Here is a 12,170-nt window from a genome sequence, read left to right on the forward strand (position 1 = left end):
TCGGATGCTACAAACCAGGTGAGACGAAACGGGTTATTTTTGACATATTAATTGGACAACCTGACTGTGAATCTTTTATGCCGGAAATCGGACATCATATTGTTACTATGAAATGTCATCTTAGTATGATATGCAGACTTGAAGACGTACTCCGACATTTAATGTAGTTGTTACAGTTCGTGGACACTTCCGGATGTCAAAATATCCCAATGAAACAGTGCTTTTTTACCAGACGTACATGAATAACGTTTTTTTTCATTCGTAAGATTGATTTCAGCCTAAAGAGTTTGCTATACTAATGTTCCTATTTTAAGTTTATTGTGATATTGATGGGTTAGGGTTTGTTGTTTACACGTACAAACGAAGTTGTTATTTGACTGTATAAATAGCATGATGTATAGTTTAATCTGCTTTATCATCGAAATAGCTTAAATAAACACATGGGGGCATTTTCAATAACCGATCGGTGCAATTCCTTTCTAACAGTAATTAGAAGTATTTGCAGAAATCATGCGCTGCTTTGACAGTATGTATGTTGCATTGATTGAACAATAAGCGCCCGTCTTTTTAGACTGTCAACATAATAAGTAGCCCCTATCATTTTAAACGTACTGTACTAGCTGATGATGTACACCAGTTGTTATTTTCTTTGCGCGTGTGCGTGTATGTGGTTCGGGGGGGGGGGTGGGTCGGGAAGGGTTCAGGAAGTGCAGACCTTTACACCGTATTCAGAACAAACTACACTATAATTATGGTTGGAATCCGTCCTCAATGATTACATTTCTGAAGCCATACAAAATCACTTTGAATAAAAAAGTGCACCCCCACTCTCATCACTATCACCAATGTGAGACATATGGGTAGAGTTGAGTTTAATCAATTACTTCATCCACAATTTCAGTTACGTCAGCTGGCAAGCATGTCCGTGTGCCAGAACATGCAGAAGGGATAGGGGTTGAATGAAAGGGATGATTGTTGATTTTTTTTTTTTTTTTTTTTTTTTTTTTTTTTTTGGGGGGGGGGGAACGCGTTAAAAACGGCCATTTGAAAAGAGTGCATTATCAAATTAATAATGGGTGTTAATCATTGCTTACCCGCAAAGTAACTATTTCAATTTTTCTCATTTACGCCATTTTTCTCATTTACGCCATTTTTCTCATTGTCATTGTCATTGTCATTGTCATTGTTAATTGCCATGTTATGTCCCTTAGAATATTGGACTGAATGTGCCAATACCAGAAATGTAGAAGGAGGATGGTGGACGTAGCGGTCGCACCCAATCTCTCATAATTATTGTACTTCCACTATCATCAAGATGAGCATGAATATACACATGAATTATACACTTTTTCTTTTCAAAATGAGGAATAGCGGCAACATGTAATACTCACCAAATGAGGAAATAGATGAATATCGCATACGCGCTTTTCAGAGACTAATATTAGCCCAGAGGATGGAATAATTGCATGAACATCATGTCATTTTTTTTCTCCGGTAGAATCATCTCTCTCCCAAACGGTCCTTGTTTGCATTATATTTTTGTTCTTAAAATTGTATTAATGTTCCTAGTATTCGTCGTGATCAAATATATAAGAAGATGTAGAGCATGACGAGTGACACTCATCCAACCAAACTCTCGAGACTGTAGCGTAAAACATACATTCTCTATACTGGAAAGAGCAGCAGGTGGAAGATTAAAAAGGGGACCCTCATGGGAGCGCTCTTTCCCCAGTTTTGTTCAATGATCAGCCTGTTTCATAAAAAACATGCCATTGGCATTAAAGTTAATGGTTGTGATGAAAATGAGTAGGAGGCAATTTTCCCCTCCTTACTTTAGCACTAGCGGAACTACCAAAATACTGAGAAAAGACTATAGAGACAACCAAAAGGAAACAAGCCCCCATAGGTTACGTTGTTTCATATCCACAACCGTAATGCTGCATGGAAACTTGACCTGGAATTGCATTGTGCTTGAACACTTTGACAATTCGGTTGGAAATGCTAATACCCTTGATCAGCCATTGGGTCAGATGCATAAAAAGTAGCAGTTGATTTTTGTAGGCTTTTGCTTGATTCTGTATGCATAAAAATGAGCGAGCAAATGCTTTAGCTAGTAAGTTCAAGCAATCGCTAACTGACTGCTAGCATTTCCTTGACGGTTAAGCTATGAAATCGTAATATGGATATAGAGAGCTCAATCATTGGGAGGTCTATGTTTACACCAGCTCTGGTTCTATGACTTATGTGTACATTTTGTGCTTTAATATAATATTACATAACTACATGTATTCTTCACAGTCAGACAGATTCTTTGCATTCGTTGGATGCCACAAACCAGGTGAGTCGCTTATTGAAATAAAAAAAAAGAACAATAGTTTCTTAACCTGCTGTTGGAAATCGATTTGCAATAGATTGTTTTAACTATTAAACTGAACCCAATTTCTTACTAACCATTTTCTGCGGAGACGGTTTTTTTGTAGGCTTCCAGGCGCTCTTAATCTTTGCGCGAGATTTTAGGAAGACGGGGTGGGGAAAGAAGGGGGCGGGTGATTGGGACTCGGAGGACAGTCCTAAACAGTCAGCCATGCGGAAAATAACCCAGTGCAGTAGGGGTTGGGGGATATATTATTGTAACTCTATCTTCGCATCGTTTAATTTGAAACAAGTCTGAGTAATTAGGAAACCCTGGAAATGATTCTTTTGGATTTACAGATACGCCAAAAGAACTGGCTCTTGCCGTTGATGCGGAAGGGGTAACCTTACTATTTCTGCAGTATCGATGCTAGGTTGAGTTTCTTTCTACGCAGGGTTTGGAATCTCATTATACTTGCTGTTCTTAGCTGCCGTATAGGTATAAATTACAGAGGTCAGTCTTGCTCAAAGCCTGCTCCGAAGGTTGTGAATTTTTATTGTAAGATATATAGGCTGTGTTGTAATCTTGTTTCCGTGTAATCAGTAAGGTTTTTTCCCCGCTACTATGGTGCGTCTATTTAGAGCATATTTGCAAAGATGCATCTGGATTCATAACCGTCATTTGTGATAGATATTTCATGTCGTATGTTCTTGATGTTTTTGAGAACGGTATATAATTTTTTCGTCTTCTTCTTATTATCATTATTATTATTTTTCTCCTTCTTTTCTTCGTATGTTATCTTCTCCGTTGTCTATTTCTCCTTCTCTTTTCCCTTCTTCTTCTTCCTTTTTTCTTCACATCCCCTCCTCTTTACCTTTCAATGATTCGTTTGTAATATTTCATTGATGCTTATGTTTAGGTTAACATATTCTTTTCATATATATTGTTCGTTAAACACTGGGTTTAAAATGTCTACTATGTCAATTGTATATTATGTTCCACACGGCCCCAATGGAAATCAGTCTGTGAACTGTTTGGGCCTTTTAACCGTGTATAAATAAAATCAATCTTATTTTATCTTACACATTACGTAAAATCTAGTGACAAGTACTCCACCGTTTGAAGAGAATCACAATAAATGATTTGCTGCTCCAATTTCCAATTTGGGGTCTAACAAACGTATAGTATTAAAGCCTGTGTACAAGTCCTCTTGCGCTGACTGTCGAACAGGGTTAGAATAAGGACTAAGCATGGAGGTTCTTTCTCGATGGACTAAGGAAGTATTTTATTTCAGTACTGATCGGCGCTCCTCAATAATAATCCTTGTTTGCAGTCGCATTTGGGGAAATAACAATACCAAGTGTCTTGGCTATGTTAAATGGAAAATCGGAGAAGATAAGAACCAGAAATAACAGCCATATCACTTTATCGGCCATGAAATAAATGTTTACAATAATAATCACCATGAAAAAAGAAATTATCGAAATTCCATGTTTTATCCCCTGACATGGTTGCGGCAAGTTACATGATAAACGCCTTAAAAGTCAAATATCTATTACTAATGTTATAAAAATGACATGCAGTTCTTTCCGGCCCATAACATTAAGTTTACAAACGCTTAATGAGGTATGATGTCATTTCTTCATTAACATACAGGTACTAAAAACCCGTTACTGACCGTGAATGATTAATATTCATTAACCTATCATGCGTTGACCTCATTTGCTAACAAGCACACGTCGAAACATTAGCTAGTGCCAACGCAGCGTAAACCTAGGTTCAGCCGGTTTAGCACGCCGGCGCGGCCCGGCGCCCGAACCGACCAAAGCCTAACGATATTCATTCATGTATGCATAGGCGTGTGTTTGATCTTGACTTCATTGATCGACTGATTGACTTTTAACATACTTTTCAAACTATTGTATATGAATGAAAGTCGGCGACCGAGCAGACGATGGGCTGCAAGTTCTCATCTGCATGGACAGTAAAAAAAGACTGCTGGTAGTTGCTAAACTACCGCACCGGTGCATAATCCAGGGAGCTGACCCAGTCCTAGGACAAAACAAAACAACGGCGCTGGAAATTATGTCGAGATATATAGTATTAAACAATATCCCCTTCTAACAATTATACCTAATGTTAGGGTTCGGTCCTAGGGCAAGACCCAAAATAAAAATAGAAATAATTAAGGATACGACGATTTATACATAAATTGTTTCTTTCTCCAACTCCGATGTTTTCAATCACAGGGCTGAGATCATAGTAGTTGTGATGAGTATTTACTAAATAACCTATCGCCCGAAAAAAATAATTAACCAATCAGAATGCGCTATTCTGAATAGACTAAAGGCAGATTTTGTCAGGGGGTATGGTGTATGAATATTACTACCTATGGGGAAGTTTTTCTAAATTGCTAGATTTGTTTGCATGAATGATAAAAAAAATATAGTAATATTCATTTTAAGGATGTACTATTCGATTGTACGAGAGGAATACTGGTTCTTTTACGTCTTGAAATATGCCCCTCTGGCATGACCTCCCCTGCCTTTTGCGGGCACTCTGCCGTTCATATAACACGTGAAAATGTGTGTAAATTGCGCAGAACCGATTCACATGAGTAAAAGAGCTATTTTTCAACTATAGAGGTACCTATGTATATTTTTTACAAAAATGTAAATGATCGGCATCTTCACCAAGTGTATGACCTACACCTTCATTTTAACCATATACTTTGGCTTTCCTAGATAGTACTAAGCAGATTTAGGCTCATGAACAGGAGTTTGTGTGTACATGTCTCTGCTCTCAGATAAGTGATTTTTCAACACGTACTCTGCGTAAAGAAGATTTATTTATTTATTTCAATATATTTAACCAGGGTAGCCCACTCAGCAATAAACTGGTATCCCGTGGGGCCCTGGAATACATGATAAAAACAAGTATAAAAACATTTAAATACATATGAAATATACACAGAAATATTCTAAATAACTTAACTCATATCATAACAGAAAACAGAGTAGCAAGCATACGGCATCCTTAAAAACATGATACTAATTAACAAATTACATACAAAGCAATGTATATAGATAAAATAAATTAGATATACATAGAAAAGTTGATTTCAAATTAAAAGGCAATAATAAAATTGAGATTTTAAAAAGATGCACTTTCAGTTTCTGTTTAAAGATTGATAGAGATTTTGACTGTTTCAAATTAAAAGGCAAGTTGTTCCAAAGTAAAATCGCTGAGTAAGATAAAGAGTGTTTAAAAATTTCGGTATGAGTTTTTGGGGTGATCAAATTATCTTTTGCTGCATATCTAGTGTTAAAACAATGATAATCACTTGCAAAAGTAAACACATTACGATAGAATTCCGATGACAGACCATTGATACATCTATACATAAAAATACACTTGAAATAGGTAACGCGATCGTTGAAGGGGAGCCATTGGAGTTCACGAAACATTTCTTTTGAGGGGGTATAAAAATTACATTTTATGATTAATCTAGCCGCTCTTTTTTGAATTTTGATTATACGATCTGTGTGCATATTGAAACGCAACCCCCAGATTTCACAGCAATAATCAAGATGTGATTGGATTAAACATAGGTATAGAGTCTTGAGGGTATTTTGGTCAACATAAGGCCTAACCCTTCTTAGCATACTTAGGCTGGCATACACCTTTTTACATACATTATCAACTTGGTATGACCAAGATATGTGTTGATCAATTATGACTCCAAGAAATTTTATCGTTGTACACCGTTCTATAACATCTCCATTAAATTTGATAATTACATTTTCCATAGAAATATTAGATAGCTTTTGGGGTGTCCCTATTAACATAAACTTTGTTTTATCCGTGTTAAGTTTTAGTTTATTTACGTTTAACCATTCTTTTAAGGAACTCATATCATCTTGAAGCTCATATTGAATATCTTGTGCATACGTACTGTGAACATATAATGTGGTGTCGTCTGCGTACATGGTAATACTACAATATTTCAGGGTATGAACCAAATCGTCGATGTATATTAAGACAAGGAGCGGCCCAAGGACGGACCCTTGTGGTACTCCTAGCGAAACAGATTGCTCATCTGAGAGAGTGCCTCGTACAGCTACTCTTTGGGTTCTATCATTGAGATAAGAATTAAACCACGTAATAACTTTATCTGAACATCCAATACGACGTAATTTGACCAACATTACCTGAGTGTCGACAGTGTCAAACGCACGTTTTAGATCAACGTAAATCGCACCTATTGTTTCCCCAATGTCAATGATGTTGTGCAATGGTAGGTTCAATTGACTAAGCCGTCATCACTAGTTGCAGGGCTACTTCAAGTTTTCTATGGCGTACACATGATGTTAGTATATAGGTATATGACCTGTCAGGCAGCGCCGAACTTGGGATACGTAGGTCAGTAGCTAGCAACATTGAGCGACTCAGGCAAGGCCGCATTAAACTTGTGCTGAACAGTGGATGCTTGTCATTACGACTAGGTCAAAACTAAATTGGTAATCTCGTGGGAATAGCGGGTAGTTTTAGAGTTAAGTTGAATTTAACTGTACTATTATTGGTGGTATCCGTCTGCCTGGGCTTTCAGTCTGAAGCTTGGCGATGGTTTTCATTAGCTTGACTTGATTGAGCTCAACTAATGAAATATAAGGTTTATATAACGATCCCAACATTATGACCAACGTTTACAGCAATTATGGTATTTACCAGCCACAATCGATGTGCACGTATTCTTCATATTCAGACAATCGTCAAGCATTTGTCGGATGCAACAAACCAGGTAAAATGTTTCCAAAGCAGTTTCCATAGTTTTATCTATGTCACTATGTAATTTGGTTCAATATGGTTAATTAATCTTGGTGTATTTTTTCAAGTCATATCTTTTTTAGTAATAATAAAATAAAAATGCATTTAGTGAAATTATGCAAAGAATAGCGAAGCGGTAGATTCAAATGAAAGAATTGTACCCAAAAATATAAGTAATAATAATAATAATAATAATAGCGGCATATTTACCCAGGGTAGCCACTTCAGTTCCGAAAACTGTTCTCCCAGCGGGCCCTGCTATTATTACCCCGGCTTTAGCACGGCTACCTTTGTCGGGCGCTCGAGCATTCTTGTATACTCTTATGTGGCAACTATGAACCTATTTCTTCGAGTTCTCTCGGTTCTTAAATGTGGTAAGGTATATGGCGTAGATAAGTCAGAATTCATTTTAAAAAAATAGATATTTTGTTTATAATGCAGTTTGACCAACCACGATGACGCTCATGTACAGCGACATGTAGTTCAAAAACTTATTTTCTAATTATCCGCCGTCATGTATTACCTTCGTAATAGCATTCTTGGTCTGCGACTTTATGAATGATAATACATTTATATGTTGACTTTCAAATGTGTCTTATTTAATTCCGAGGAAGTTAAGTACTGGGAACGCAATGTACGCACCAGCTCGTTACGAAATAGACTAATATAGTGTAAAAGTACGCTAATGGTATAACTTGTATTCTTCAACGCCATCCGTATATCGATCATTCCTAGGATGTCATCTTTCAGATGAGGTGTTGTTTAAATGATAGATCTAGCTTTCCGAATCTAGTTCCAACAACATGTACATTACATTCGTAGCATTTATTCTATGTATGATAAAAGTTAATCGTAGACGTTCCCCAAGATGCCTTAGCCGGAAATAATCTCCGGATTTCATAGAGTATATATCATGCCCTCAGACCACTCGGGCACGCACGGCACTTCTTATCCCTTAAACGTCGATCACGACATAAGTTAGATCACAACAATTAGTGTTAGATCTAAAAGTATATTGAATAGAGTCTCCCCCGTTCTTGACAAAGAGTAGCCAAAATCGTGGTTTAGATCTTACTTTTCTATGGATTGACCTATTTTTTTGTTATGCCTGCTAATTTCAATATCTTTCTCACACATACTTTAGGTGTGAAGTAAAGTCATACGTCGAACTATATTTTTTCATTAATGTATGTTCATACTAGCATTTCAACTTTTGCTAATGTCATTGCTAGCAAAAAAATTCCGTTTTCAGGGAAATTTATTTCTACGGCACACATATTAAGATGGAAGCTGAAAAAAAAAAAAAAAAAAAACTGCTGTCACTCTTAGCGTCATTAAGCCGTGCACTTTACTGCTGTATTCTTTTAAGCGGAGATAATCACCGTTATGTATATAACAAGCCAGTAATGCATACAAGCATTGCTGCCAGCTTTTGGTGGGGCTATGGTCACAAACCCCCCCCCCCCCTTCCTCATTTGTGCGCCTGTAAAACCATTACGGTATTCATCATCCCTTTACTGAACTGCTGACAATCTCCTCCTCAAATATAATTATTATATTTATGACTGGTTTATTTTATACTCATGTGGGTTTTTCAACAATTTAGATCTTCATTTTCTTCCTCTTCTATTGTTGTGGAGGGGGAAGCCTGTGATCATCGTCTTGAGAAGTTTGCGCCAGTCTCCGAAGCAGATGTACTAAAGATCATCAGGTCACATAAAATAAAATCATGTGACCTAGATCTTTTTCCACGCAAATTCTTAGCCAATGTGTAGAGCTATTGGTACCGGACATCACAGACATTTCCAACGATTCACTAGCATGCGGAGTCTTCCCTTCGGCGCCTAAATCTGCGTTGGTCATTCCCACACTAAAGAGACCGTCACTGGATGAAGACAGTTTAAGGAACTATGGACCAATTTCAAATTTGCCTTTTTTGGGGTAAGGTTATAGTTGTCTCAAATCAATTTACTAAATACCTTACTGCAAACTCCCTTCTCGCATCCCAACAGTCTGCATATCGAAAAGATCATACTGTGGAAACTGCGCTACTTCGTGTTCAAGATGATATTCTAATTTATTATTATAATGATTTTGCTCTGATGAAGATGGGTGTAAGTCGGAAAGTTTTAGCATGTCTGTGTGTTTTTTTTTGCTGAATGTTATGCTGTTATTTTTGCATAATTGATTTTGATACGTTGAAGAAAATGTAGGCAAATTTGTTTGTTTGAAAACAGAAAAACTACAATTTGATATACCAAACGTTGATAAAATGTAGCAGCTCATGCTGTCTTGGGACAGTGCGTTACAAACAGGCTTATTTATCTCTCGGCTGACAAACCTACCTTCAAATATTCATTATTAGTAAAGAAATATGGAAAGACGAACAATGTAACATCAGATCAGGTTACTGTATACAATTGTTTGATATATTGCCAATACCATGACAATTTCCATGGGCTATGTCAAATGTTTACCCTCGATACAAATTTAGTTCTGTTTTGTTAAAAAACATTAATGAATGAATAAAACCCTCGTCTCTTCGGCCGCCGTTGACTTAAACAATGCACTGTAAGTGTTAAATATGGCAGTACAAAATTTGGTGCTGATACATAACAAATACTAAACAAAATAGTCAGAATGACTGGCAAGTATCACAGAACTGGGAAGAAACATTTTCACTGAACCCTGAACAAACATTCTTTTTAAACTTTTTTTCTTAGAAGCAGAAATTTGGAAGCGATTTTTAAAATTTTCTTAATCACATGCGTGACACGCGCTATGTTTTGTCCCCTCAGAATGTTTGGCTCATTACGCGATATAAAATGAACATCGAGTTACACACACATAGACTCTGTGTTCTTAAAAATCAACTGATTACGATTCTTTTCTCTACCTAGTAGGTTTTTTCGGAAATGAAATCCGTGATGTATATTCACCCTGTATATAATGTGTGTGTGTGTGTGTGCGCCTGACCCGGTTAAACTTCACTTTGGTTTCATGGATTTATTTGGTCTTTCTCGTGAAATTTACTCTGATAGCATGAGAGGTTAACTTATATAACCGAATTGCTCTGGTCTTGGCTGCATGGGTCTTAGATGCAAACTTTTCTTGCCGTAGAAAAAAAAGTTGTCTATTCGATCTTCACTTTGTCTCTATCCGATTTGACCATATTCTCGTCTCACAGTAACGATTATTAAGAAGAGATTTATCACCGTGTGCCGAAGACTGATACTGAAATCAATACTACCAAGGAAAGAAAAAAAAACACATTATGGCACGGTATATATCAACATCATCAGGTTCTTCTTTTTCTTCCCGTGTCACTACACAAAACCTGTCCAGTGGAGGGTACAAGATCTGGCTTTTGGGGTTAAAAGACCCCAGATCTTCGGCAGTTCACGGCTCTGGTAGGAGGGGGCAGACCAGAATGTGTTGCATCGTCTGATCCTCCCATCACTCGCAAGCAGTGTTCCCATTTATGTAGTATGCCCATTTCTGCATAAGAACTTTGCGGTGTCCTATTCCACACCGTAGGAGATTAAGACATAGCCAGGTTGGCCATTCCTCACTTGAACCCGGGGGTGACTTGCAAGGTCCATAGAAAAGCCTGTGTGTCACAAACAGGAGTTGGTTGGACCATGAGTTGACCCTTTCATTGTGAGCAGAGCCATCGAGGGGTTCAGTCGAGTGAAGGAAACTACGTCTTGATTTGAGTCTCTTTTTGGCGGGCTCATGCTTTTAGAGTGGATGAAGAGGATTATCTTCTTGTCTAGTTTCGTTTTTTTCCACCTGTGTTTTAACCTCTCTTCTGATATGTCGAAGGGAAATGCCACACAGTAGGTAAAGATCATATATCCTTGTTGGTCGCAGGCAGCCATTAATTGCTCTGCATGCAGCATTCCTGGCTGGATCAATTTTTGCAGCATGGGATGACCTACACGAGACAGGAGCTGCATACTCGGCAGTTGAGTAGCATAGAGCAAGAGCTGCTGTACGGATGATTTTGGCATCTGTTCCCTACTTCGTGTTAACAAGCTTCTTCAGGATGCTGTTCCTTGCACCAACTTTAGCCTTTGTCTTGGCAACATGTTCTCTGTATGTTAGGGAACGGTCAAGGGTAACACCGAGGTAGAAAGGCTTACTGATGTGTGTCAACCTTTTTCCATACAATTTGACCCTCAGTCTTCGGTCTGCATCTTTGTTCTTAAGGTGGAAAGCACTAAGTTGAGTTTTCTCTGGATTTGCCCGGAGATGATTACGCGATGATTACGTGTTATGTGTATATCAAGTAGCATTGATAGATCTGTTCTATGGTTACTGGTCTTCGTCTTATTGGACCTCGAGTAGGATCCCGAAGCCGACGATACTGTGTCATAACTAGGATTATAGGAGCTCAATTTTTGGGAAATCTTTATAGATACTAACTTTTTCAAAATAACCAAAGTGTACAATTGTGCTTACGGTATTATGCATACACCCTCTACATATATTCTTCATTGTCAGACAGATTCATAGCATTCGTCGGATGCTAGAAACCAGGTGTGACGCTTATATATTTGTCGCAATTTTCTCAAAATATGTTTTTTTAATGGACAATTCCTTGTATATGTTTGGTACAAGCGCTAGACATTCAATGATTACCGAATGTTCTAGATTGATAAACCAGGTATCTCCCGACAAATTAGTCAATGGCTATTAAAATGTTCTTAAAGCTCTGATTCAATAAACATGAAAAAACCGATTTAAACCATATTATATTTTCCCTCGAGAATCCCATTACAAAAATTGCCATACATGTATCTCTCACGAAAATATTATTGTAGGTTGTATAATTTACCTTGATGAAGATGCAATTACTGAACTACCACATGTTAGGTAAAAGAAAACAGTAAATGGCAAGTTGTTCAAGCTAGGTTATAACTGTTCTTGTGGAAACGTCTTGGTGTAACGGCTCTGACTCTCGCCTTTTACTAGGAGAGTCATCTGT

This window comes from Lytechinus pictus, unplaced genomic scaffold (genome assembly GCF_037042905.1).
Source record: "Lytechinus pictus isolate F3 Inbred unplaced genomic scaffold, Lp3.0 scaffold_20, whole genome shotgun sequence".
Taxonomy (NCBI): domain Eukaryota; kingdom Metazoa; phylum Echinodermata; class Echinoidea; order Temnopleuroida; family Toxopneustidae; genus Lytechinus; species Lytechinus pictus.